This window comes from Carettochelys insculpta, chromosome 11 (assembly GCF_033958435.1).
Source record: "Carettochelys insculpta isolate YL-2023 chromosome 11, ASM3395843v1, whole genome shotgun sequence".
Classification (NCBI taxonomy): domain Eukaryota; kingdom Metazoa; phylum Chordata; order Testudines; family Carettochelyidae; genus Carettochelys; species Carettochelys insculpta.
Genome location: NC_134147.1, coordinates 32,344,245 through 32,350,202, shown reverse-complemented (window position 1 = coordinate 32,350,202; position 5,958 = coordinate 32,344,245).

Genomic DNA, 5,958 nt, shown 5'->3' with positions numbered 1-5,958 from the left:
CCCATGGGGACTATCTGGTGAAAGAGTTTTGTCCAGGGATGTCCAGCTGAAGCAGGGCAATCAAAGATTTATGAATAACTAAGTCAGATAAGATGGAGATTTGTCCCTGGTGCAGACCTCAATGACATGCTTTCCCTGTCATGGAAATGCAGAGTAATAACACTGTGTTGCACAGCAAAGACAGAAAACGTTACATTAAAGTCAATGGATGTAGTACATCATGTTACACGTTTAAATTTGCTGTGAATGAGAACAGTATGACACCCAAAAGGGTGGTGGTAGAAAAAACAGGAAACATCTTACCGTTTGCATTGATATTTTCCCACACTAGATGGCACTACCAAACTAATAAATGGCACAGCACTGAAACTAACAAATCACTGCAAGAAGTTACTATGGGAAGGAAGCATTATCCTAATATTTGCTCATAAATGTGTTTTTATAATTTATAGTTCGTTTTTATAATGAATCAACAGGCTTTCTTGCCTGATAAGCACACTGAAAACTGGCACCCTGAGATACTTTTTGGTCTTCTGAGCAATCTGCTTCTATGTATTGCACAGACATGCAACATAATGGGAAAAATAAATCTGACTTGATGAAATATCTTTCCAGTTAAAAAGAGAATATACAGTCTGGCAACATAATGTAACACAGGCTCTGGTTTTCAGTGTTGTATTGCTCATCTGCATATGCACCTATGCTGTCTTCATTCTGTGGTGTTCTCTGAAAAAGATTTTGGGTACAATTTTCAAAAGCTTCTAAAACCCGTTTTGAATAGACACTTAGGACTCTGAGTGAGAACCACTGATGTTTCAATTGGACTTAGGTTCTTAAGGGTTTGTCTATATAGTAAACTCTTTCATATCTGGCAACCTCGGGACTAGGAGGTTGCCAGATATTCAAATATGCTGGTTCACAGCTGAGGAGGCACAGTGGGGCTCAAAAGAGGCACAGGCAGCTGGGAGAGACAAAACCATGGTATCCCCAGCTGGGGCCAGGGGACCGCTGGCAGCTCTGGAGCTGGGAAGCCGGCTGAGGCCAGGGAAGCACAGACTGCTCTGGGAACAGAGAGCTGGCCACGGCCAAGGGGAGCACTGGGGTTAGGGAGCTGGCCAGAGTGCATGGGAGGACAGGCAAGTCGTGGGAGTGCTGCCGGAGTCTGGAAGCCAGCCAGCGTCCAGGGGAGCACTGGCAAGACAAAGGTGCACTGTCGAGGAAGTGCCAGCAAGTTGCAGGAGCACCGGAGGGCCCAGGGGCAGGGAGCTGGACGGGGTGCAGAGGAGCGCCAACGGTGCCATGGGAGCGCCAGCAACTCGGGGGTGGTGGGGGGACCCTGCCAGGGCACAGGAACAGCACCAGCAACTCCAGGACCCAGGACCCCACCAGAAAAAACTCTGGCAGTGACGGCCATGAGTGATTTCCAGTCAATTGGGCTCTAAGAACAAGCAGCATGTTTGTGCCATTTATCTGAGCGTTCCAGTTGAAAGAATACCACATACAAGTGAGCTTACTGTACTTACCAGAGGTTCAATGGTCCAGAAGATGATCTTCTGGAGTTCGATTTAAGCAAGTCTAGCAAGGACCCACTAAATAGAACACTGAGGGCACCCCGACCCTCCATGCAGTCATGAGACATAAGTGAAACTGATGGGAAAGCTTCTCTTGTCAACCTCCCGCTGTGGGGATGGTGCAGAAAATTAAGGTACATTGCCCCCAGCTATGCAATTAAAGTTGTGTATCTTACATCAATTTTAACCCTTAGTGTAGACCTGGCCGAAATGTTTATGTCTGTTTTGGAGTTTTTGATTAAGTAGAGCTATGAAAGGAATGGATGCTCCATTTTAAGATTAAATTTCAAAATTTGACTTAATTTCAAGTTGGAACACAAACCAATATTTTCAAAGTTTCTGCAGAGGAAGATTTTGAAGAATTTCCATAGCAGGTTAATCAAAAATTTTTAGTGTGACTTTTTAAAAAAGAACACTTTATAATACAAAACAAAAACAATTCAAACCAAAACACAGTTTCAAAGCAAAAAAATAAAAATCACATTTTTGCAGTTTTTCTTCCAAAGTTAAATTCCAGCAAAATTGACCTGGTTTAGGAAAGCATTTTTTATTTTGATAGCACTTTATATTCTGATGGATATGATTTTGTTAAAGTTTCTCTAACATGCTCTACTCCTAAATCACAGCAGCAATTGACAAAATTGCCTTTATCTGCTGAAGAGATCCTGTTTAAACATTTACTAAAAACAAAATAAAGACTAGGCAAAAACACTTTTGATCCATATTTTTGAAATTATTCAGCCTGTTCATATTTTTTACACACACACACACACACACACACACACACACACACACACACACAGAATTAGGGCAAAGGAGTGGCTACTCTAGCAACACACTTCTGCAGTTGAGAAATCAGACAAATTATATTAATTTCTACCTAAAGATCCAGGGTCAGATTCTGATCTTAGCTTAATGGCTGTAAAGCCCAACTCACTCTTTTGAAGCCAATGTAGCTAATTCAGACATACATCCAAGTTAAAATTCTGCAAAAGAAACCTCTTTTAACTAGTTGTATAAGTAAAAGGTACCAGAGGCTTTTGAATTCTGATCCATTGCCTATCAGAATTTATATTCACTATCAAAGAGATGCTTTCTTTCTAAAACACCCCCAAATATAAAGCTGCACAGTTATAATTGGTGAAGCATTACAAACATACTAAATAATACAGTTCTTGTTCACTAGCATCTAAAGCAACCTGACTGCTGATTTCAGTTCAATTGTTCTGATTATGGTAACTAGTACTTTTGGTTTTCATTACAGAAGTCATTTGACAGCAGTAAATCAGTTTGAAAGTGGTTTCTGCTCAGCAAAATAGTGGGTAAGAGATGCTGTTACCCAAAAAAATATTAAACGTAGAGTACAATTTTCAAAAGCTGCTATGTGATTTAGGAGCCCATGTTTAATGAGATGTAGGTGCTTCTGAAAATTCTACCTGCGCACTCACTCACATTGGTTCATCTGGGTCATTTCCAAATGAGTTCCCAAAGCTGATGGCCTCTCCGTGTCCTAAACAAAACTGGTTAGTGCATTACCTAGTCCACTGGTTCGTCCGTTACCTAGTGGACAAAACCATCATAATTGGATTGTAAACTCTTACTTAGATTGTAAGTTATTTGTGGAGGCTCTCTTTTTGTTCTGGGTTTGTACAGAGCCCATTACAATGGGATCCTGGCCCAGGAGTGGGGCTCCCACACAACATATAGTAAAAACAATAAACTGACACTGATTAGACCCCTTGGTAGTCTTAATGGAGGACAAAGAGTGGATATCGGCAGCTGAGTTACCTTCTTGGCCCCCGACCTGATCCCTCCTGGTCAAGGTTAGGACTAGGGTGACCACATTTCCCTGTACCAAATACAAGACACCTGTGCCATGTCTCAGCTGCCAAGCAATGGGGCTACTACCCCAAGGTGGGGCACTGGCCACAGCCTCCAGGTAGGGGTGCCAGGGATGGATGCTGCTCAGCCTCCGAGTGAAGGCCACCAGAGATGGGGGTGCAGCCTCCTAGAGGGGGTAGGAGCCCTCAGGGAAGGGGGTTTCAGCCTGCCACCTGGCAGGCACAAGAACCACCAGCACTGGGTCGGAACCCTCATGGATGGGGGCTGCAGTCTGCTGCCCGGAGGGTGGAAGTTCTCTGGCTGTCGGGGCTGCTGACCCACAGTGGGGCACTAGGAAAAGGGTGGCTGCCCCCTGCCACAAGATGCCCAAAAGGGGACTTCTGCCCACAAGAAGGGAGTTCCGTGGCTGCTGCCCCATCGGGGAAGGGAGGAGTTCTCAGGCTATTACCCATGGGGAGGGATTCCTGGCTGCAGGAACTGCCAGGACTCCACAGCTGCAGGGTGGCTTACCCATGCTGTGAAGGGCCAGGAACAGGGCAGCAGCTGTGCCTGGTGGCGGGGGGGGAAGCAGTCTCCCTGACTGGAGGGGCAGCAAAAAGGACTGTGGTGGAGACACACTACCCACCACTACCCAAACACACCCTACCTTACCTTATGGCAGGGCCTCTGCTGGCTCCCTCTTCTGCTGCCGCCTGCACCTTGGGGCAGACAGTACGTGCTACATATTCTCACCACCCAGCACCTGGTACCTGCAGCTGTGACTGCGCTGGCCTGAGGGAAGGGCAGCTCAGCAGGGGGCATGAATATGGGACAATTAGTCCTTTTGTTAAAATAAGTCGGAGTGCCTTCCTGACGCTTGAAATATGGGACTGTCTCAGGCACAACAGGACAGATGGTTACCCTAGTTAGAACACACGGATAGGGTTAGCAGAAGAGGAGGAAGTTTTAACTTCCATTGCTTATTCTGAATATGCGAACAAATAGCTTTTACATGAGCTCTTATTACAAACACTCAATCCACTTCCCTATTTAAAACAACTATGCAATCCTCTCTGGTTATATCCCACCTACAAAAACTGGATTGACAAACATATGCAAGTAAATAGTTCAGCATTAGTACAAATGCCCATATAAATTTATTCATAACAGGAATGTTATCTAGTCATATTTTATTACTACTATATTTGTACTGAAAAATAAACTATAAATTTATATTTCTGTATCACAGTTACATGGCAAATTAGGTATGATTTAAACACAATGAAAACTCTGCAGCAAAAAGTGTTGACATTTGACAGTAAGCGATTAATAATATGCATTACAGACCTCATCCACTGAAATCATGGAAAGATTTGCATTTACTTGAAAAGACTGAGGCTCTATACACTTAATTCAAATAAAATCCACAATTTGTCCTATTGTAGTACTTATATAGGCTTTATTTTATGTAATTATATACATTTTGTTCCAGAAGATTTGTTGTAGAGCATCTGCTAGGTACTAAAATACATTTTGTATTAGGTATTATAAGTTAGTAAAAATTGCTTATAGAATAAATTTTCATCTTTGTAAATCTGTAAGAAAGCCTACCTGTTGCTTTATAAGAGAAACCGCTTTAATGTAGAAATTGTGTTAGTCAGGAATGTGTGAATGCCAATTAACAATTAGATGACTCCCACATGAACCTGCAAAACCTATAAATTTACAAGTGTAAAAGTGGGGCATGTGCCCATGGAATTTTGGGTTTTCCTGTAAAGACAACTTTGAAGCATTGGATTGTGACCAACAGAACCCAACTCCTTCCTCAGGCCCAGCCTAACTGGCCACTAGGCTAGTAAAAGCAGCAATAAGACTGGTAACTATGACATCAGCCGCAGGACTTGTGTGTATGAGTATGAATGAATGAACATGCTGATTTCTATGCTGTATTTGCAATAAACACAGCATACTGCCTTTTTGACCTGAAAGAGATCCCATGTGCTTCGTATAAGCAAAACACTCTTTCCTCTCTGTTTATCTTCATTTGGAGAGTCCTCTATTCAAAGAGCTAAGAAGCTGCTGGCATATTTTTCCATGGACAAGATTATCGATAGCGGAACCAGCAAGCCAAGCACTACCATGGAGACAGACATTCTAAAAACGTCAGATGTGCCACCACCATTCACATGCTGCTTTCCGATCTGTTGTCAGAAACCTCCTAGTCATGTAGTCGTATGGTTTGTGGCAAAACCTTTTAGCTTGGGCCTGGTACCATTTTATCACTGAACTGTCATCTTGGATAAGAACAACCACAACAAAAAAATCCACAAATAAAAGGGAAATTTGTTGTCAGTGATTCTAGTGTGCAGCCATGTACTAACCACAGCTCTCTGTGATCTTCAGTCTAAAATTTGGTGTCACTCACACTGGTACAACTTCACAGAAGTCAGTGGGCTTCCCTAAAGTAGGAAGTAGGCAGAACAGATATAATTTTTACTACCACTAATATTGGGAGACACTGATCTAGGATCTGTTTTCTTTTCATTTCCTTACTCCTAACAAGATA